This window comes from Salvelinus namaycush, unplaced genomic scaffold (assembly GCF_016432855.1).
Source record: "Salvelinus namaycush isolate Seneca unplaced genomic scaffold, SaNama_1.0 Scaffold9, whole genome shotgun sequence".
Classification (NCBI taxonomy): domain Eukaryota; kingdom Metazoa; phylum Chordata; class Actinopteri; order Salmoniformes; family Salmonidae; genus Salvelinus; species Salvelinus namaycush.
In genome coordinates, this window is record NW_024061641.1 from 888,898 (window position 1) to 912,576 (window position 23,679).

Sequence of the window (23,679 nt, forward strand, 5' to 3'; positions counted from 1 at the left end):
TCATAAAAGGAATTGACAAATGTTGATATTGTAATGGGATCTTTGCATAACACATCATTAATTTTAAGTGCACTTATAGATTTTCTTTTGTAGTTTTTGAGTCAATTGCATCTGAGTCAATTGCATCTGAATAATCTAGAAGGTCCAAGACTAAACGAATGTTAGAGCTTATGTGACGGCCCTTCATAAATCCTGTTTGAGTCTCATTTATAATGGTATCTATTCCTTTCATTCATCTTTTGGCATAAACCAGAGCAATCAATTTGTAATCAATATTTAATCAAGTAATTGGTCTCCAATTGTCAATAAGAGAAGGGTCTTTATCGGGCTTCAGTGAAATAAAGCCCTGTTTCATAGTGGAAACCGTTTCACCTTTTTCAATGCAATCTTGAAACATTAAAAATAGTGTGTTCTAGTAACCTCCAAAACTGTCTATAGAATTCAACTGACAGGCCATCAGGGCCAGGAGATTTCCCATTCTTCATTGAATTCAGAGCCTCTCTAATTTCTTCAATTGACAGAGGTGAATCGCAAACTGAGTGGAAATCATCCTCAATTACAGGGACATCATTCTGAATGTGGCAAATGTCACAACCATCTTCCTGAAATTGTGAGTTGTAAAGGTTTTCATAAAAGGATTTGACAAATGTTGATATTGTAATGGGATCTTTGCATAACACATCATACATTTTAAGTGCAGTTATAGATTTTCTTTTGTAGTTTCTCTTTTCAAGTGCAAAAAATGTAACTAGTGTTTCCTTTCCCCTCTTCAATCCATTTTGCTCTTGATCTGACAAGGTCTCTGTAAAGCTGTTCTAAAGATAAACAAATAGCAGAGGATGGTTTCGATCCATCGACCTCTGGGTTATGGGCCCAGCACGCTTCCGCTGCGCCACTCTGCTAGTCAGACAAACACGACATGTGTCGGTTGAACTACTCCAGGAAATGACGTTGCAGGCTAGCTCAGTGCTGCCCCCTTTCATTGAGTAACTCCAGTTGAAGGCCGACCGGGGTACTGCAGGCTGTCATTAGCACGACACAGAACAAAAATATTAACGCAACATGCAACAATTTCTAAGATTATACTGAGATACAGTTCATATTAGGAAATCAGTCAATTGAAATACATTCATTAGGCCCTAATCTATGGATTTCACATGACTGGGAATACAGATATGCATCTGTTGATCACAGCTATCTTAAAAATGAAAAAAAAAAATATATATATAAAATGTAACCTTTATTTAACTAGGCAAGTCAGTTAAGAACAAATTCTTATTTACAATGACGGCCTACCCCAACCAAACCCGGATGACGTTGGGCCAATTGTGCGCCGCCCTATTGGATGCAGCCTGGTACTTGCACTGAGATGCAGTGTTACACCACCGCCCCACTCAGGACCCCCAAAGGGTAGGGGCGTGGATCAGAAACCCATTCAGTACCTGGTGTGACCACCATTTGATTCCATATGTGTTATTTCATAGTTTTGATGTCTTCACTACTATTCTACAATGTAGAAAATAGTACAAATAATGAAAAACCCTTGAATGACTAGGTATGTCCAAACTTTTGACTGGTAGTGATACCTGTATGTACTTGTGATAAAACTTAATCCACAGGTCTTTTTTTATCAACTTTGATCACAGAAATAAACTATCTGAAAGGTATTGGAAACTCTTTCAATATTATAAATTGTTCATATGTGAGAATATTACCCTTGTTGTCAAAAACATCAAGAACAAAGTCAATATTCCTCTCATGCCAGCTGGGGTAGAACAATGACTTATTCCTTACAGTTATGTCTGAATTATTCCACAAAAGAGCTTTATGTGGGGATAAATTGTGCAGGAAACATATTTTCCAGGCCATTAAAGCTTGCTGGTGAAACCTAGCCAATTTAGCAGGTAATCTTTCAGGAATATAATTACATTTCAGTAAAAATTGAAGACCTCCCAACTTATTAAACACATTATTTGGAATGAAAAACCATATTGAATCAGTACTGATCAAACATCTTGTCAACCAGTTGATCTGGAAAGTGTCATTTATGTCAACAAAACCCAACACTTCCAGACCTCCTTCAGGTCTTTTATTACACAGGACTGACTTCTTTAGTTTGTGAGACTTATTTTTCCAGATCAAGTCAAGAAAGGTCTTGTTGATCTCTTTACAATTAGAGGGATTTACAAATATGAGGGGTACACAAAGCGAGACAGTCTCTCTGCCTTGGACAGAAGTATAGAAAGGTCTCTTTGTAGCCAATTATGAAATTGATTTTTGGTTTTCTTCATTTTAGGAGAGAAATTCATATGTTGTCTGACTAAGTGTTTTTTTGACAGATGTATTCCTAAATATTTAACACCGTACTTTAGAGGAATGTTTTTAATTTCTTTATCATCAGAGTCATATAAACATAATATTTCACATTTAGAAACGTTCAGTTTTAATCCTGATGCAATAGAAAATGCAGTTATAGCATTAAGGGCATGGGCGACCTGGTCTTTGTCTCTTAACAAAAGAGTAGTATCATCAGCCAATTGGGAAATTTAGATTTCTTTGTTAAAAATGGTTAAGCCGTACAAATGTGCATTATTCAGAATATCTAGAGGTAGAAGTTCCACAACCAAAATGAATTAAAATGGCGAAATTTGGCATCAGTCTGAATGTGGCAAATGTCACAACCATCTTCCTGAAATTGTGAGTTGTAAAGGTTTTCATAAAAGGATTTGACAAATGTTGATATTGTAATGGGATCTTTGCATAACACACCATACATTTTAAGTGCTGTTATAGATTTTCTTTTGTAGTTTCTCTTTTCAAGTGCAAAAAATGTAACTAGTGTTTCCTTCCCCCTCTTCAATCCATTTTGCTCTTGATCTGACAAAGGCACCCTCTGCCAGGTCTGTGTAAAGCTGTTCTAAAGATAAACAAATAGCAGAGGATGGTTTCGATCCATCGACCTCTGGGTTATGGGCCCAGCACGCTTCCGCTGCGCCACTCTGCTAGACAGGCAAACACGACATGTCCCGGTTGAACTACTCCAGGAAATGACGTTGCAGGCTAGCTCAGTGCTGCCCCCTTTCATTGAGTAACTCCAGTTGAAGGCCAACCGGGGTACTGCAGGCTGTCATTAGCACGACACAGAACAAAAATATTAACGCAACATGCAACAATTTCTAAGATTATACTGAGATACAGTTCATATTAGGAAATCAGTCAATTGAAATACATTCATTAGGCCCTAATCTATGGATTTCACATGACTGGGAATACAGATATGCATCTGTTGATCACAGCTATCTTAAAAATGAAAAAAAATATATATATATAAAATGTAACCTTTATTTAACTAGGCAAGTCAGTTAAGAACAAATTCTTATTTACAATGACGGCCTACCCCAACCAAACCCGGATGACGTTGGGCCAATTGTGCGCCGCCCTATTGGATGCAGCCTGGTACTTGCACTGAGATGCAGTGTTACACCACCGCCCCACTCAGGACCCCCAAAGGGTAGGGGCGTGGATCAGAAACCCATTCAGTACCTGGTGTGACCACCATTTGATTCCATATGTGTTATTTCATAGTTTTGATGTCTTCACTACTATTCTACAATGTAGAAAATAGTACAAATAATGAAAAACCCTTGAATGAGTAGGTATGTCCAAACTTTTGACTGGTAGTGATACCTGTATGTACTTGTGATAAAACTTAATCCACAGGTCTTTTTTTATCAACTTTGATCACAGAAATAAACTCTCTGAAAGGTATTGGAAACTCTTTCAATATTATAAATTGTTCATATGTGAGAATATTACCCTTGTTGTCAAAAACATCAAGAACAAAGTCAATATTCCTCTCATGCCAGCTGGGGTAGAACAATGACTTATTCCTTACAGTAATGTCTGAATTATTCCACAAAAGAGCTTTATGTGGGGATAAATTGTGCAGGAAACATATTTTCCAGGCCATTAAAGCTTGCTGGTGAAACCTAGCCAATTTAGCAGGTAATCTTTCAGGAATATAATTACATTTCAGTAAAAATTGAAGACCTCCCAACTTATTAAACACATTATTTGGAATGAAAAACCATATTGAATCAGTACTGATCAAACATCTTGTCAACCAGTTGATCTGGAAAGTGTCATTTATGTCAACAAAACCCAACACTTCCAGACCTCCTTCAGGTCTTTTATTACACAGGACTGACTTGAGTTTGAGTTTATTTTATTTTTACAGGGACAGTGCACATTAATCAACGTTTCAGTAAAAGTGCCGGTTTTAGCCAGCCGGCTAATTTTCAACCGCAGTCCCTGGGCAGGTTATTAAAAACAATTACAATATAGACAATAGCAGCATGGAACAAGACGTAGCATACAGACAGAGCAACATAGAACAAAAAGCAGCAAGACAAAATTCATAAAAGCAACAAAGTGTTTCCACACCTCACAAGTTACAGACAACAGACATGGAAAGCGGCAACACACAGCTAGGGACCATGTTCACAAATCTGATTGACCTTTAGCCATGTCTTCAAGCATTTTGTGAAAGTGTGATATGTGGTGCAGTTATGTGTGTCTGATGGCAGTGTATTCCAGACATGGGAAGCTCTCACAGAGAAAGCGGATTTACTAAAGGTGCTTTTCCTTAGGGGAACTATACAGTCACCTCTCATGGCAGACCTTGTAGATCTGCTGCCATATGTTTGGGTTTTCTGTTTAACAAAAATACTGAGTGGAGGGGGAGCCAAGCCATTTAGGATCTTGAATACAAGACATGCGTCGGTGTATTGCACAAGATTTTCCCAACTCAGGAGCTCATGCTTTCTGAGGATGTGACAGTGATGATGGCTATTGGGCTTCCTATCAAGCACTTTGAGAGCCTGTTTGTAGACAGACTGAATAGGTCTTACTGTTGTACAGCAAGCTTGGGCCCAACTAGTCAAGCAGTATGTTAAGTGAGGGAGTATCATAGATTTGAAGTACAGTTTTGCTACCTCTGTAGTCAAACAATTTCGTATAAATCGGAAATTAGCTAGGTTGAATTTGGTTATTTGAATTACCTTTTTCACATGCTTTTTAAAAGAGAGGTTGGAATCAAGTATGATGCCAAGGTACTTAAAATCAGATACCACCTGGAGCTTCTCCCCTGACACATAGACATCTGGCTCAGTAGCATCTGTTGCCCTCTTTGTGAAGAACATGCAAACAGTTTTTTTCACATTGAGATGCAAACACGAGTCACTGAGCCACTTTGTAACCTGGACCATTACAGTAGTGAGTTCTTGTGCAGCTTGTTGTTTGCTCTTTGCATGCACATATATCACTGTATCATCTGCATACATTTGAACTTCAGACCCAGTACAGACAGAAGGCAGATCATTAATGTACAGGCTGAACAGGAGGGGCCCCAGTATTGACCCTTGGGGCACACCCACATCATAGCTAAGAGTGGGCGACAGCTCATTGCTCACTCTGACACACTGAGTTCTGCCTTCAAGGTATGATTTCATCCATCTCAAGGCATCGGGGGAAAAGTTGAACTTGGACAATTTTGTGATGAGAATCTCATGGTTAACAGTATCAAAAGCCTTCCTTAGGTCCAGAAACACAGCCCCAACAACGCCCCCTTTGTCCATCTTGGACTTCACATTTTCCAGAAGAAAGCAGTTGGCCGTTTCTGTGGAGTGTTTCGCTCTGAAGCCAAACTGCATGGAATGTAATGTGAAAGGGCTGTTGTTGAGGTGGGCAATCAGTTGTTCTGCTACACACTTTTCAACAACCTTTGACACCACAGGTAGTATACTAATGGGCCTGTAGTTACTCACGTCAGCAGGGTCGCCTGATTTAAAGATGGCCGTTATTATGGCCGACTTCCATACCCTTGGAAACACCCCGAGACCAATAGATGTGTTGGTGACCTTAGTAATGGGGCCAATGAGTGACTCTTTGTAGTTTTTAAGAAAGGTAGAGTCCATCCCAAACACATCTTTGGCTTTAGAGTTCTTTAGTGAGCTAATCACCTTGTCCACCTTTGACTCAGAAACCTCCCTTATGATGAAGACAGGTTGAGCATCATTTACTAGCACTGAGCCCAAGAAACCAGTGGAGGGGTTCTGTGTCAGTACCCTGACAGAGTCACTAAAGTAGGAATTGAAGGCTATTGCTATTTCGACTGCATCCTGTGTTAGATTGTTATTCACCATGATTTCTAGTCTTTTTGCAGTGTTACTATGGTCTTTCCCTGTTAACTTTTTTAGATTCTCCCAGATCAGTTTAGAATTTCCCTTTGCTTCACCAATTATGTTAATAAAAAAGTTTGCCTTGGCCTGTCTGATTTCTTTCATCACCTTATTTCTCAACATGGTAAACCTACGTCTGTCATGCTCTAATTTGGATCTTAGGGCTATTTTTAGATAATAATCTCGTTCTTTCATCAATTTCCAGATTTCTCCATTTAGCCAAGGAAGAGTGCTCTTTTGGCCAGGTTTGGATTTGATTTTCTTTAGGAAACCATTTAATGTAGTCTGGATTGTGGATAGAAAAACTTGACTATCAGCTTCCACGTCTGCATAGGACAAGAGATCATTCCAGTTAATTCCCTTAATTGCGTTTTCAAAATAGCTTAATTCACTCTTAGGTATTCTTAGTTGATCAGGCTTTCTAACAGTAGAGAGGTTAAACCTGCTCTTAGACAGCTTTCTGGCTATAAGTGTCAGATTATGATCAGATAGCCCAGTAACCATATTGAATGATTTAGTCACTCTCTCTGGTTTATTACTGAACACCAAATCAATCTGTGTTTTAGAGCAACAAGTCACCCTGGTTGGCCCTTTAACTAGCTGTGTAAGGTCAAAGGTATTAGTGATCCGTTTGAGAGTTTTCCTACAACACTTGTCTTCATAATTAATGTTAAAATCTCCCATTAAGATGACCTCTTTCCCAAAATCACATTCCCTAAGCATGTTATTAAACTGATCAAAAAACACACTTTTGGTGGAAGGTGGCCTATACATTCCAATGAGGGTAAAAGACATTTGGGGAGACAGTGTAATGTTCAGGCCAATACATTCTAGTTCATTATCACATGACCACTCAATTTGTTTACATCGGATATGTTCTTTAATGTAAATCATCACACCCCCTCCTCTTCCTTCAGTCCTGTCTCTCCTGAAAACATTGTAGCCAGGCACAATCAAAGCAGCAGATGGAGAGTTTTTATGGAGCCATGTCTCTGAGAGGCAGAGAAAGTCAAGGTTGGAGTCTGTGAGTAGATGTTGAATTTGATCACTTTTTGGAATGACACTACGAATGTTCAAGTGCCCCCCTAGTAGTCCCTTGGGCTTAGCTCGTGGGTCCCAGATGACTCGAGAGTGATTGACACATTGAAAAAAGTTAAATTTTCTGTGTTTTCTGACGGCTGGGTTTAGGCCGTTTTGTTTCGTTTTGATTAGGGGCAGTTCGGTAGCGCAATTAACAATCCCTCCCGCCTGCACTGGATGCGGGGAACTAATTAAAACAGCTTGCGTACCAGAAGCAGAGTCAGGGATCGCATATAGCGACTTTGGTATGTTTGAAGAGTCAAAATCTATCCTGGAGCCGGGTGAGTCGAGAGAAACCATAGGACCATAGCACTCACCCACTTCCACAGCGGCGACGATCAGTGGACGAGGCCATCCACCGCTTTCCACTCCGGTGCGTATCGCTGGCTCGGTGATGTTGGGCCCAGGATTGAGTTGCACATCCCCGGAGAGCAGGAGGGTAGTGAACAGGTAGTTTAACAGTTTCCGATAAATGTTGGACTTGTGTTTGTTGCGCCTAAGCGGTTCAGTAGAATAAGGAGCGAGGTAGACTTGGCCATTATTCAGAACATTATGGTATGCTGTGTACTGTCCGCTCCCGTGGACTCCCACTTCTTTAGTTTGTGAGACTTATTTTTCCAGATCAAGTCAAGAAAGGTCTTGTTGATCTCTTTACAATTAGAGGGATTTACAAATATGAGGGGTACACAAAGCGAGACAGTCTCTCTGCCTTGGACAGAAGTATAGAAAGGTCTCTTTGTAGCCAATTATGAAATTGATTTTTGGTTTTCTTAATTTTAGGAGAGAAATTCATATGTTGTCTGACTAAGTGCTTTTTTGACAGATGTATTCCTAAATATTTAACACCGTACTTTAGAGGAATGTTTTTAATTTCTTTATCATCAGAGTCATATAAACATAATATTTCACATTTAGAAACGTTCAGTTTTAATCCTGATGCAATAGAAAATGCAGTTATAGCATTAAGGGCATGGGCGACCTGGTCTTTGTCTCTTAACAAAAGAGTAGTATCATCAGCCAATTGGGAAATTTAGATTTCTTTGTTAAAAATGGTTAAGCCGTACAAATGTGCATTATTCAGAATATCTAGAGGTAGAAGTTCCACAACCAAAATGAATTAAAATGGCGAAATTTGGCATCAGTCTGAATGTGGCAAATGTCACAACCATCTTCCTGAAATTGTGAGTTGTAAAGGTTTTCATAAAAGGATTTGACAAATGTTGATATTGTAATGGGATCTTTGCATAACACACCATACATTTTAAGTGCTGTTATAGATTTTCTTTTGTAGTTTCTCTTTTCAAGTGCAAAAAATGTAACTAGTGTTTCCTTCCCCCTCTTCAATCCATTTTGCTCTTGATCTGACAAAGGCACCCTCTGCCAGGTCTGTGTAAAGCTGTTCTAAAGATAAACAAATAGCAGAGGATGGTTTCGATCCATCGACCTCTGGGTTATGGGCCCAGCACGCTTCCGCTGCGCCACTCTGCTAGACAGGCAAGCACGACATGTCCCGGTTGAACTACTCCAGGAAATGACGTTGCAGGCTAGCTCAGTGCTGCCCCCTTTCATTGAGTAACTCCAGTTGAAGGCCAACCGGGGTACTGCAGGCTGTCATTAGCACGACACAGAACAAAAATATTAACGCAACATGCAACAATTTCTAAGATTATACTGAGATACAGTTCATATTAGGAAATCAGTCAATTGAAATACATTCATTAGGCCCTAATCTATGGATTTCACATGACTGGGAATACAGATATGCATCTGTTGATCACAGCTATCTTAAAAATGAAAAAATATATATATATATAAAATGTAACCTTTATTTAACTAGGCAAGTCAGTTAAGAACAAATTCTTATTTACAATGACGGCCTACCCCAACCAAACCCGGATGACGTTGGGCCAATTGTGCGCCGCCCTATTGGATGCAGCCTGGTACTTGCACTGAGATGCAGTGTTACACCACCGCCCCACTCAGGACCCCCAAAGGGTAGGGGCGTGGATCAGAAACCCATTCAGTACCTGGTGTGACCACCATTTGATTCCATATGTGTTATTTCATAGTTTTGATGTCTTCACTACTATTCTACAATGTAGAAAATAGTACAAATAATGAAAAACCCTTGAATGAGTAGGTATGTCCAAACTTTTGACTGGTAGTGATACCTGTATGTACTTGTGATAAAACTTAATCCACAGGTCTTTTTTTTATCAACTTTGATCACAGAAATAAACTCTCTGAAAGGTATTGGAAACTCTTTCAATATTATAAATTGTTCATATGTGAGAATATTACCCTTGTTGTCAAAAACATCAAGAACAAAGTCAATATTCCTCTCATGCCAGCTGGGGTAGAACAATGACTTATTCCTTACAGTAATGTCTGAATTATTCCACAAAAGAGCTTTATGTGGGGATAAATTGTGCAGGAAACATATTTTCCAGGCCATTAAAGCTTGCTGGTGAAACCTAGCCAATTTAGCAGGTAATCTTTCAGGAATATAATTACATTTCAGTAAAAATTGAAGACCTCCCAACTTATTAAACACATTATTTGGAATGAAAAACCATATTGAATCAGTACTGATCAAACATCTTGTCAACCAGTTGATCTGGAAAGTGTCATTTATGTCAACAAAACCCAACACTTCCAGACCTCCTTCAGGTCTTTTATTACACAGGACTGACTTGAGTTTCAGTTTATTTTATTTTTACAGGGACAGTGCACATTAATCAACGTTTCAGTAAAAGTGCCGGTTTTAGCCAGCCGGCTAATTTTCAACCCCAGTCCCTGGGCAGGTTATTAAAAACAATTACAATATAGACAATAGCAGCATGGAACAAGACGTAGCATACAGACAGAGCAACATAGAACAAAAAGCAGCAAGACAAAATTCATAAAAGCAACAAAGTGTTTCCACACCTCACAAGTTACAGACAACAGACATGGAAAGCGGCAACACACAGCTAGGGACCATGTTCACAAATCTGATTGACCTTTAGCCATGTCTTCAAGCATTTTGTGAAAGTGTGATATGTGGTGCAGTTATGTGTGTCTGATGGCAGTGTATTCCAGACATGGGAAGCTCTCACAGAGAAAGCGGATTTACTAAAGGTGCTTTTCCTTAGGGGAACTATACAGTCACCTCTCATGGCAGACCTTGTAGATCTGCTGCCATATGTTTGGGTTTTCTGTTTAACAAAAATACTGAGTGGAGGGGGAGCCAAGCCATTTAGGATCTTGAATACAAGACATGCGTCGGTGTATTGCACAAGATTTTCCCAACTCAGGAGCTCATGCTTTCTGAGGATGTGACAGTGATGATGGCTATTGGGCTTCCTATCAAGCACTTTGAGAGCCTGTTTGTAGACAGACTGAATAGGTCTTACTGTTGTACAGCAAGCTTGGGCCCAACTAGTCAAGCAGTATGTTAAGTGAGGGAGTATCATAGATTTGAAGTACAGTTTTGCTACCTCTGTAGTCAAACAATTTCGTATAAATCGGAAATTAGCTAGGTTGAATTTGGTTATTTGAATTACCTTTTTCACATGCTTTTTAAAAGAGAGGTTGGAATCAAGTATGATGCCAAGGTACTTAAAATCAGATACCACCTGGAGCTTCTCCCCTGACACATAGACATCTGGCTCAGTAGCATCTGTTGCCCTCTTTGTGAAGAACATGCAAACAGTTTTTTTCACATTGAGATGCAAACACGAGTCACTGAGCCACTTTGTAACCTGGACCATTACAGTAGTGAGTTCTTGTGCAGCTTGTTGTTTGCTCTTTGCATGCACATATATCACTGTATCATCTGCATACATTTGAACTTCAGACCCAGTACAGACAGAAGGCAGATCATTAATGTACAGGCTGAACAGGAGGGGCCCCAGTATTGACCCTTGGGGCACACCCACATCATAGCTAAGAGTGGGCGACAGCTCATTGCTCACTCTGACACACTGAGTTCTGCCTTCAAGGTATGATTTCATCCATCTCAAGGCATCGGGGGAAAAGTTGAACTTGGACAATTTTGTGATGAGAATCTCATGGTTAACAGTATCAAAAGCCTTCCTTAGGTCCAGAAACACAGCCCCAACAACGCCCCCTTTGTCCATCTTGGACTTCACATTTTCCAGAAGAAAGCAGTTGGCCGTTTCTGTGGAGTGTTTCGCTCTGAAGCCAAACTGCATGGAATGTAATGTGAAAGGGCTGTTGTTGAGGTGGGCAATCAGTTGTTCTGCTACACACTTTTCAACAACCTTTGACACCACAGGTAGTATACTAATGGGCCTGTAGTTACTCACGTCAGCAGGGTCGCCTGATTTAAAGATGGCCGTTATTATGGCCGACTTCCATACCCTTGGAAACACCCCGAGACCAATAGATGTGTTGGTGACCTTAGTAATGGGGCCAATGAGTGACTCTTTGTAGTTTTTAAGAAAGGTAGAGTCCATCCCAAACACATCTTTGGCTTTAGAGTTCTTTAGTGAGCTAATCACCTTGTCCACCTTTGACTCAGAAACCTCCCTTATGATGAAGACAGGTTGAGCATCATTTACTAGCACTGAGCCCAAGAAACCAGTGGAGGGGTTCTGTGTCAGTACCCTGACAGAGTCACTAAAGTAGGAATTGAAGGCTATTGCTATTTCGACTGCATCCTGTGTTAGATTGTTATTCACCATGATTTCTAGTCTTTTTGCAGTGTTACTATGGTCTTTCCCTGTTAACTTTTTTAGATTCTCCCAGATCAGTTTAGAATTTCCCTTTGCTTCACCAATTATGTTAATAAAAAAGTTTGCCTTGGCCTGTCTGATTTCTTTCATCACCTTATTTCTCAACATGGTAAACCTACGTCTGTCATGCTCTAATTTGGATCTTAGGGCTATTTTTAGATAATAATCTCGTTCTTTCATCAATTTCCAGATTTCTCCATTTAGCCAAGGAAGAGTGCTCTTTTGGCCAGGTTTGGATTTGATTTTCTTTAGGAAACCATTTAATGTAGTCTGGATTGTGGATAGAAAAACTTGACTATCAGCTTCCACGTCTGCATAGGACAAGAGATCATTCCAGTTAATTCCCTTAATTGCGTTTTCAAAATAGCTTAATTCACTCTTAGGTATTCTTAGTTGATCAGGCTTTCTAACAGTAGAGAGGTTAAACCTGCTCTTAGACAGCTTTCTGGCTATAAGTGTCAGATTATGATCAGATAGCCCAGTAACCATATTGAATGATTTAGTCACTCTCTCTGGTTTATTACTGAACACCAAATCAATCTGTGTTTTAGAGCAACAAGTCACCCTGGTTGGCCCTTTAACTAGCTGTGTAAGGTCAAAGGTATTAGTGATCCGTTTGAGAGTTTTCCTACAACACTTGTCTTCATAATTAATGTTAAAATCTCCCATTAAGATGACCTCTTTCCCAAAATCACATTCCCTAAGCATGTTATTAAACTGATCAAAAAACACACTTTTGGTGGAAGGTGGCCTATACATTCCAATGAGGGTAAAAGACATTTGGGGAGACAGTGTAATGTTCAGGCCAATACATTCTAGTTCATTATCACATGACCACTCAATTTGTTTACATCGGATATGTTCTTTAATGTAAATCATCACACCCCCTCCTCTTCCTTCAGTCCTGTCTCTCCTGAAAACATTGTAGCCAGGCACAATCAAAGCAGCAGATGGAGAGTTTTTATGGAGCCATGTCTCTGAGAGGCAGAGAAAGTCAAGGTTGGAGTCTGTGAGTAGATGTTGAATTTGATCACTTTTTGGAATGACACTACGAATGTTCAAGTGCCCCCCTAGTAGTCCCTTGGGCTTAGCTCGTGGGTCCCAGATGACTCGAGAGTGATTGACACATTGAAAAAAGTTAAATTTTCTGTGTTTTCTGACGGCTGGGTTTAGGCCGTTTTGTTTCGTTTTGATTAGGGGCAGTTCGGTAGCGCAATTAACAATCCCTCCCGCCTGCACTGGATGCGGGGAACTAATTAAAACAGCTTGCGTACCAGAAGCAGAGTCAGGGATCGCATATAGCGACTTTGGTATGTTTGAAGAGTCAAAATCTATCCTGGAGCCGGGTGAGTCGAGAGAAACCATAGGACCATAGCACTCACCCACTTCCACAGCGGCGACGATCAGTGGACGAGGCCATCCACCGCTTTCCACTCCGGTGCGTATCGCTGGCTCGGTGATGTTGGGCCCAGGATTGAGTTGCACATCCCCGGAGAGCAGGAGGGTAGTGAACAGGTAGTTTAACAGTTTCCGATAAATGTTGGACTTGTGTTTGTTGCGCCTAAGCGGTTCAGTAGAATAAGGAGCGAGGTAGACTTGGCCATTATTCAGAACATTATGGTATGCTGTGTACTGTCCGCTCCCGTGGACTCCCACTTCTTTAGTTTGTGAGACTTATTTTTCCAGATCAAGTCAAGAAAGGTCTTGTTGATCTCTTTACAATTAGAGGGATTTACAAATATGAGGGGTACACAAAGCGAGACAGTCTCTCTGCCTTGGACAGAAGTATAGAAAGGTCTCTTTGTAGCCAATTATGAAATTGATTTTTGGTTTTCTTAATTTTAGGAGAGAAATTCATATGTTGTCTGACTAAGTGCTTTTTTGACAGATGTATTCCTAAATATTTAACACCGTACTTTAGAGGAATGTTTTTAATTTCTTTATCATCAGAGTCATATAAACATAATATTTCACATTTAGAAACGTTCAGTTTTAATCCTGATGCAATAGAAAATGCAGTTATAGCATTAAGGGCATGGGCGACCTGGTCTTTGTCTCTTAACAAAAGAGTAGTATCATCAGCCAATTGGGAAATTGAGATTTCTTTGTTAAAAATGGTTAAGCCATACAAATGTGCATTATTCAGAATATCTAGAGGTAGAAGTTCCACAACCAAAATGAATTAAAATGGCGAAATTTGGCATCAGTCTGAATGTGGCAAATGTCACAACCATCTTCCTGAAATTGTGAGTTGTAAAGGTTTTCATAAAAGGATTTGACAAATGTTGATATTGTAATGGGATCTTTGCATAACACACCATACATTTTAAGTGCTGTTATAGATTTTCTTTTGTAGTTTCTCTTTTCAAGTGCAAAAAATGTAACTAGTGTTTCCTTCCCCCTCTTCAATCCATTTTGCTCTTGATCTGACAAAGGCACCCTCTGCCAGGTCTGTGTAAAGCTGTTCTAAAGATAAACAAATAGCAGAGGATGGTTTCGATCCATCGACCTCTGGGTTATGGGCCCAGCACGCTTCCGCTGCGCCACTCTGCTAGACAGGCAAACACGACATGTCCCGGTTGAACTACTCCAGGAAATGACGTTGCAGGCTAGCTCAGTGCTGCCCCCTTTCATTGAGTAACTCCAGTTGAAGGCCGACCGGGGTACTGCAGGCTGTCATTAGCACGACACAGAACAAAAATATTAACGCAACATGCAACAATTTCTAAGATTATACTGAGATACAGTTCATATTAGGAAATCAGTCAATTGAAATACATTCATTAGGCCCTAATCTATGGATTTCACATGACTGGGAATACAGATATGCATCTGTTGATCACAGCTATCTTAAAAATGAAAAAATATATATATATATAAAATGTAACCTTTATTTAACTAGGCAAGTCAGTTAAGAACAAATTCTTATTTACAATGACGGCCTACCCCAACCAAACCCGGATGACGTTGGGCCAATTGTGCGCCGCCCTATTGGATGCAGCCTGGTACTTGCACTGAGATGCAGTGTTACACCACCGCCCCACTCAGGACCCCCAAAGGGTAGGGGCGTGGATCAGAAACCCATTCAGTACCTGGTGTGACCACCATTTGATTCCATATGTGTTATTTCATAGTTTTGATGTCTTCACTACTATTCTACAATGTAGAAAATAGTACAAATAATGAAAAACCCTTGAATGAGTAGGTATGTCCAAACTTTTGACTGGTAGTGATACCTGTATGTACTTGTGATAAAACTTAATCCACAGGTCTTTTTTTTATCAACTTTGATCACAGAAATAAACTCTCTGAAAGGTATTGGAAACTCTTTCAATATTATAAATTGTTCATATGTGAGAATATTACCCTTGTTGTCAAAAACATCAAGAACAAAGTCAATATTCCTCTCATGCCAGCTGGGGTAGAACAATGACTTATTCCTTACAGTAATGTCTGAATTATTCCACAAAAGAGCTTTATGTGGGGATAAATTGTGCAGGAAACATATTTTCCAGGCCATTAAAGCTTGCTGGTGAAACCTAGCCAATTTAGCAGGTAATCTTTCAGGAATATAATTACATTTCAGTAAAAATTGAAGACCTCCCAACTTATTAAACACATTATTTGGAATGAAAAACCATATTGAATCAGTACTGATCAAACATCTTGTCAACCAGTTGATCTGGAAAGTGTCATTTATGTCAACAAAACCCAACACTTCCAGACCTCCTTCAGGTCTTTTATTACACAGGACTGACTTCTTTAGTTTGTGAGACTTATTTTTCCAGATCAAGTCAAGAAAGGTCTTGTTGATCTCTTTACAATTAGAGGGATTTACAAATATGAGGGGTACACAAAGCGAGACAGTCTCTCTGCCTTGGACAGAAGTATAGAAAGGTCTCTTTGTAGCCAATTATGAAATTGATTTTTGGTTTTCTTAATTTTAGGAGAGAAATTCATATGTTGTCTGACTAAGTGTTTTTTTGACAGATGTATTCCTAAATATTTAACACCGTACTTTAGAGGAATGTTTTTAATTTCTTTATCATCAGAGTCATATAAACATAATATTTCACATTTAGAAACGTTCAGTTTTAATCCTGATGCAATAGAAAATGCAGTTATAGCATTAAGGGCATGGGCGACCTGGTCTTTGTCTCTTAACAAAAGAGTAGTATCATCAGCCAATTGGGAAATTGAGATTTCTTTGTTAAAAATGGTTAAGCCATACAAATGTGCATTATTCAGAATATCTAGAGGTAGAAGTTCCACAACCAAAATGAATTAAAATGGCGAAATTTGGCATCAGTCTGAATGTGGCAAATGTCACAACCATCTTCCTGAAATTGTGAGTTGTAAAGGTTTTCATAAAAGGATTTGACAAATGTTGATATTGTAATGGGATCTTTGCATAACACACCATACATTTTAAGTGCTGTTATAGATTTTCTTTTGTAGTTTCTCTTTTCAAGTGCAAAAAATGTAACTAGTGTTTCCTTCCCCCTCTTCAATCCATTTTGCTCTTGATCTGACAAAGGCACCCTCTGCCAGGTCTGTGTAAAGCTGTTCTAAAGATAAACAAATAGCAGAGGATGGTTTCGATCCATCGACCTCTGGGTTATGGGCCCAGCACGCTTCCGCTGCGCCACTCTGCTAGACAGGCAAACACGACATGTCCCGGTTGAACTACTCCAGGAAATGACGTTGCAGGCTAGCTCAGTGCTGCCCCCTTTCATTGAGTAACTCCAGTTGAAGGCCGACCGGGGTACTGCAGGCTGTCATTAGCACGACACAGAACAAAAATATTAACGCAACATGCAACAATTTCTAAGATTATACTGAGATACAGTTCATATTAGGAAATCAGTCAATTGAAATACATTCATTAGGCCCTAATCTATGGATTTCACATGACTGGGAATACAGATATGCATCTGTTGATCACAGCTATCTTAAAAATGAAAAAAAATATATATATATAAAATGTAACCTTTATTTAACTAGGCAAGTCAGTTAAGAACAAATTCTTATTTACAATGACGGCCTACCCCAACCAAACCCGGATGACGTTGGGCCAATTGTGCGCCGCCCTATTGGATGCAGCCTGGTACTTGCACTGAGATGCAGTGTTACACCACCGCGCCACTCAGGAGCCCCAAAGGGTAGGGGCGTGGATCAGAAACCCATTCAGTACCTGGTGTGACCACCATTTGATTCCATATGTGTTATTTCATAGTTTTGATGTCTTCACTACTATTCTACAATGTAGAAAATAGTACAAATAATGAAAAACCCTTGAATGAGTAGGTATGTCCAAACTTTTGACTGGTAGTGATACCTGTATGTACTTGTGATAAAACTTAATCCACAGGTCTTTTTTTATCAACTTTGATCACAGAAATAAACTCTCTGAAAGGTATTGGAAACTCTTTCAATATTATAAATTGTTCATATGTGAGAATATTACCCTTGTTGTCAAAAACATCAAGAACAAAGTCAATATTCCTCTCATGCCAGCTGGGGTAGAACAATGACTTATTCCTTACAGTTATGTCTGAATTATTCCACAAAAGAGCTTTATGTGGGGATAAATTGTGCAGGAAACATATTTTCCAGGCCATTAAAGCTTGCTGGTGAAACCTAGCCAATTTAGCAGGTAATCTTTCAGGAATATAATTACATTTCAGTAAAAATTGAAGACCTCCCAACTTATTAAACACATTATTTGGAATGAAAAACCATATTGAATCAGTACTGATCAAACATCTTGTCAACCAGTTGATCTGGAAAGTGTCATTTATGTCAACAAAACCCAACACTTCCAGACCTCCTTCAGGTCTTTTATTACACAGGACTGACTTCTTCAGTTTGTGAGACTTATTTTTCCAGATCAAGTCAAGAAAGGTCTTGTTGATCTCTTTACAATTAGAGGGATTTACAAATATGAGGGGTACACAAAGCGAGACAGTCTCTCTGCCTTGGACAGAAGTATAGAAAGGTCTCTTTGTAGCCAATTATTAAATTGATTTTTGGTTTTCTTAATTTTAGGAGAGAAAATCATATGTTGTCTGACTAAGTGTTTTTTTGACACATGTTTTCCTAAATATTTAACACAGTACTTTAGAGGAATGTTTTTAATTTCTTTATCATCAGAGTCATATAAACATAATATTTCACATTTAGAAACGTTCAGTTTTAATCCTGATCCAATAGAAAATGCAGGTATAGCATTAAGGGCATGGGCGACCTGGTCTTTGTCTCTTAACAAAAGAGTAGTATCATCAGCCAATTGGGAAATTGAGATTTCTTTGTTAAAAATGGTTAAGCCATACAAATGTGCATTATTCAGAATATCTAGAGGTAGAAGTTCCACAACCAAAATGAATAACAATGGCCAAATTTGGCATCCCTGTCGTACACTTCTGTTGATACTGAATCTTTTGGATGTATTAAGTTTTAGTAACACAGAACTATTTATATCTTTGTAAAACATGCGAATGACTGATAAAAGGTCAAACGAAACCAAAAAGTTTAAGTGACCTAAAGAGAAATTCATGTTCCATTGTGTCAAAGGATTTACAGAAGTCCAAAAATAAGACAACCGCATCTGAGTCAATTGCATCTGAATAATCTAGAAGGTCCAAGACTAAACGAATGGTAGAGCTTATGTGACGGCCCTTCATAAAACCTGTTTGAGTCTCATTTATAATGGTATCTATTCCTTTCATTAATCTTTTGGCATAAACCAGAGCAATCAATTTGTAATCAATATTTAATCAAGTAATTGGTCTCCAATTGTCAATAAGAGAAGGGTCTTTATCGGGCTTCAGTGAAATAAGGCCCTGTTTCATAGTGGAGACCATTTCACCTTTTTCAATGCAATCTTGAAACATTAAAAATAGTGTGTTCTAGTAACCTCCAAAACTGTCTATAGAATTCAACTGACAGGCCATCAGTGGCAGGAGATTTCCCATTCTTCATTGAATTCAGAGCCTCTCTAATTTCTTCAATTGACAGAGGTGAATCGCAAACTGAGTGGAAATCATCCTCAATTACAGGGACATCATTCTGAATGTGGCAAATGTCACAACCATCTTCCTGAAATTGTGAGTTGTAAAGGTTTTCATAAAAGGAATTGACAAATGTTGATATTGTAATGGGATCTTTGCATAACACATCATACATTTTAAGTGCAGTTATAGATTTTCTTTTGTAGTTTCTCTTTTCAAGTGCAAAAAATGTAACTAGTGTTTCCTTCCCCCTCTTCAATCCATTTTGCTCTTGATCTGACAAAGGCACCCTCTGCCAGGTCTGTGTAAAGCTGTTCTAAAGATAAACAAATAGCAGAGGATGGTTTCGATCCATCGACCTCTGGGTTATGGGCCCAGCACGCTTCCGCTGCGCCACTCTGCTAGTACAGACAAACACGACATGTCCCGGTTGAACTACTCCAGGAAATGACGTTGCAGGCTAGCTCAGTGCTGCCCCCTTTCATTGAGTAACTCCAATGGAAGGCCGTCCGGGGTACTGCAGGCTGCCATTAGCACGACACAGAACAAAATATTAACGCAACATGCAACAATTTCTAAGATTATACTGAGATACAGTTCATATAAGGAAATCAGTCAATTGAAATACATTCATTAGGCCCTAATCTATGGATTTCACATGACTGGGAATACAGATATGCATCTGTTGATCACAGCTATCTTAAAAATGAAAAAAATATATATATAAAATGTAACCTTTATTTAACTAGGCAAGTCAGTTAAGAACAAATTCTTATTTACAATGACGGCCTACCCCAACCAAACCCGGATGACGTTGGGCCAATTGTGCGCCGCCCTATTGGATGCAGCCTGGTACTTGCACTGAGATGCAGTGTTACACCACCGCGCCACTCAGGAGCCCCAAAGGGTAGGGGCGTGGATCAGAAACCCATTCACTACCTGGTGTGACCACCATTTGATTCCATATGTGTTATTTCATAGTTTTGATGTCTTCACTATTATTCTACAATGTAGAAAATAGTAAAAATAATGAAAAACCCTTGAATGAGTAGGTATGTCCAAACTTTTGACTGGTAGTGATACCTGTATGTACTTGTGATAAAACTTAATCCACAGGTCTTTTTTTATAAACTTTGATCACAGAAATAAACTCTCTGAAAGGTATTGGAAACTCTTTCAATATTATAAATTGTTCATATGTGAGAATATTACCCTTGTTGTCAAAAACATCAAGAACAAAGTCAATATTCCTCTCATGCCAGCTGGGGTAGAACAATGACTTATTCCTTACAGTTATGTCTGAATTATTCCACAAAAGAGCTTTATGTGGGGAAAAATTGTGCAGGAAACATATTTTCCAGGCCATTAAAGCTTATTGGTGAAACCTAGCCAATTTAGCAGGTAAACTTTCAGGAATATAATTACATTTCAGTAAAAATTGAAGACCTCCCAACTTATTAAACACATTATTTGGAATGAAAAACCATATTGAATCAGTACTGATCAAACATCTTGTCAACCAGTTGATCTGGAAAGTGTCATTTATGTCAACAAAACCCAACACTTCCAGACCTCCTTCAGGTCTTTTATTACACAGGACTGACTTCTTCAGTTTGTGAGACTTATTTTTCCAGATCAAGTCAAGAAAGGTCTTGTTGATCTCTTTACAATTAGAGGGATTTACAAATATGAGGGGTACACAAAGCGAGACAGTCTCTCTGCCTTGGACAGAAGTATAGAAAGGTCTCTTTGTAGCCAATTATTAAATTGATTTTTGGTTTTCTTAATTTTAGGAGAGAAAATTCATATGTTGTCTGACTAAGTGTTTTTTTGACACATGTATTCCTAAATATTTAACACAGTACTTTAGAGGAATGTTTTTAATTTCTTTATCATCAGAGTCATATAAACATAATATTTCACATTTAGAAACGTTCAGTTTTAATCCTGATCCAATAGAAAATGCAGGTATAGCATTAAGGGCATGGGCGACCTGGTCTTTGTCTCTTAACAAAAGAGTAGTATCATCAGCCAATTGGGAAATTGAGATTTCTTTGTTAAAAATGGTTAAGCCATACAAATGTGCATTATTCAGAATATCTAGAGGTAGAAGTTCCACAACCAAAATGAATAACAATGGCCAAATTTGGCATCCCTGTCGTACACTTCTGTTGATACTGAATCTTTTGGATGTATTAAGTTTTAGTAACACAGAACTATTTATATCTTTGTAAAACATGCGAATGACTGATAAAAGGTCAAACGAAACCAAAAAGTTTAAGTGACCTAAAGAGAAATTCATGTTCCATTGTGTCAAAGGATTTACAGAAGTCCAAAAATAAGACAACCGCATCTGAGTCAATTGCATCTGAATAATCTAGAAGGTCCAAGACTAAACGAATGGTAGAGCTTATGTGACGGCCCTTCATAAAACCTGTTTGAGTCTCATTTATAATGGTATCTATTCCTTTCATTAATCTTTTGGCATAAACCAGAGCAATCAATTTGTAATCAATATTTAATCAAGTAATTGGTCTCCAATTGTCAATAAGAGAAGGGTCTTTATCGGGCTTCAGTGAAATAAGGCCCTGTTTCATAGTGGAGACCATTTCACCTTTTTCAATGCAATCTTGAAACATTAAAAATAGTGTGTTCTAGTAACCTCCAAAACTGTCTATAGAATTCAACTGACAGGCCATCAGTGGCAGGAGATTTCCCATTCTTCATTGAATTCAGAGCCTCTCTAATTTCTTCAATTGACAGAGGTGAATCGCAAACTGAGTGGAAATCATCCTCAATTACAGGGACATCATTCTGAATGTGGCAAATGTCACAACCATCTTCCTGAAATTGTGAGTTGTAAAGGTTTTCATAAAAGGAATTGACAAATGTTGATATTGTAATGGGATCTTTGCATAACACATCATACATTTTAAGTGCAGTTATAGATTTTCTTTTGTAGTTTCTCTTTTCAAGTGCAAAAAATGTAACTATTGTTTCCTTCCCCCTCTTCAATCCATTTTGCTCTTGATCTGACAAAGGCACCCTCTGCCAGGTCTGTGTAAAGCTGTTCTAAAGATAAACAAATAGCAGAGGATGGTTTCGATCCATCGACCTCTGGGTTATGGGCCCAGCACGCTTCCGCTGCGCCACTCTGCTAGTCAGACAAACACGAAATGTGTAGTTTGAACTACTCCAGGAAATGTCGTTGCAGGCTAGCTCAGTGCTGCCCCTTTTCATTGAGTAACTCCAGTTGAAGGCCGACCGGGGTACTGCAGGCTGTCATTAGCACGACACAGAACAAATATATCAACGCAACATGCAACAATTTCTAAGATTATACTGAGATACAGTTCATATAAGGAAATCAGTCAATTGAAATACATTCATTAGGCCCTAATCTATGGATTTCACATGACTGGGAATACAGATATGCATCTGTTGATCACTGCTATCTTAAAAAGGAAAAAAATATATATAGAATGTAACCTTTATTTAACTAGGCAAGTCAGTTAAGAACAAATTCTTATTTACAATGACGGCCTACCCCAACCAAACCCGGATGACGTTGGGCCAATTGTGCGCCGCCCTATTGGATGCAGCCTGGTACTTGCACTGAGATGCAGTGTTACACCACGCCCCACTCAGGAGCCCAAAAGGGTAGGGGCGTGGATCAGAAACCCATTCACTACCTGGTGTGACCACCATTTGATTCCATATGTGTTATTTCATAGTTTTGATGTCTTCACTATTATTCTACAATGTAGAAAATAGTAAAATAATGAAAAACTCTTGAATGAGTAGGTATGTCCAAACTTTTGACTGGTAGTGATACCTGTATGTACTTGTGATAAAACTTAATCCACAGGTCTTTTTTTATCAACTTTGATCACAGAAATAAACTCTCTGAAAGGTATTGGAAACTCTTTCAATATTATAAATTGTTCATATGTGAGAATATTACCCTTGTTGTCAAAAACATCAACAACAAAGTCAATATTCCTCTCATGCCAGCTGGGGTAGAACAATGACTTATTCTTTACAGTTATGTCTGAATTATTCCACAAAAGAGCTTTATGTGGGGATAAATTGTGCAGGAAACATATTTTCCAGGCCATTAAAGCTTGCTGGTGAAACCTAGCCAATTTAGCAGGTAATCTTTCAGGAATATAATTACATTTCAGTAAAAATTGAAGACCTCCCAACTTATTAAACACATTATTTGGAATGAAAAACCATATTGAATCAGTACTGATCAAACATCTTGTCAACCAGTTGATCTGGAAAGTGTCATTTATGTCAACAAAACCCAACACTTCCAGACCTCCTTCAGGTCTTTTATTACACGGGACTGACTTCTTTAGTTTGTGAGACTTATTTTTCCAGATCAAGTCAAGAAAGGTCTTGTTGATCTCTTTACAATTAGAGGGATTTACAAATATGAGGGGTACACAAAGCGAGACAGTCTCTCTGCCTTGGACAGAAGTATAGAAAGGTCTCTTTGTAGCCAATTATTAAATAGATTTTTGGTTTTCTTAATTTTAGGAGAGAAATTCATATGTTGTCTGACTAAGTGTTTTTTTGACAGATGTATTCCTAAATATTTAACAC

The 23,679-nt window shown here is 38.7% G+C and overlaps 7 non-coding genes across 7 annotated transcripts; all 7 read right to left on the minus strand.

Annotated features, from left to right (window-relative positions):
• Window positions 1–830: 830 nt before the first annotated feature.
• Window positions 831–902, minus strand: trnam-cau. The gene has a single exon. It is a non-coding gene; the product is annotated as a tRNA-Met (tRNA).
• A 2,030-nt stretch (window positions 903–2,932) lies between these two features.
• trnam-cau lies at window positions 2,933–3,004 on the minus strand. Its single transcript has one exon. It is a non-coding gene; the product is annotated as a tRNA-Met (tRNA).
• Window positions 3,005–8,735: 5,731 nt separating this feature from the next.
• On the minus strand, window positions 8,736–8,807 carry trnam-cau. The gene has a single exon. It is a non-coding gene; the product is annotated as a tRNA-Met (tRNA).
• A 5,732-nt stretch (window positions 8,808–14,539) lies between these two features.
• On the minus strand, window positions 14,540–14,611 carry trnam-cau. The gene has a single exon. It is a non-coding gene; the product is annotated as a tRNA-Met (tRNA).
• Window positions 14,612–16,641: 2,030 nt separating this feature from the next.
• On the minus strand, window positions 16,642–16,713 carry trnam-cau. Its single transcript has one exon. It is a non-coding gene; the product is annotated as a tRNA-Met (tRNA).
• A 2,686-nt stretch (window positions 16,714–19,399) lies between these two features.
• trnam-cau lies at window positions 19,400–19,471 on the minus strand. The gene has a single exon. It is a non-coding gene; the product is annotated as a tRNA-Met (tRNA).
• Window positions 19,472–22,155: 2,684 nt separating this feature from the next.
• On the minus strand, window positions 22,156–22,227 carry trnam-cau. Its single transcript has one exon. It is a non-coding gene; the product is annotated as a tRNA-Met (tRNA).
• Window positions 22,228–23,679: the final 1,452 nt, after the last annotated feature.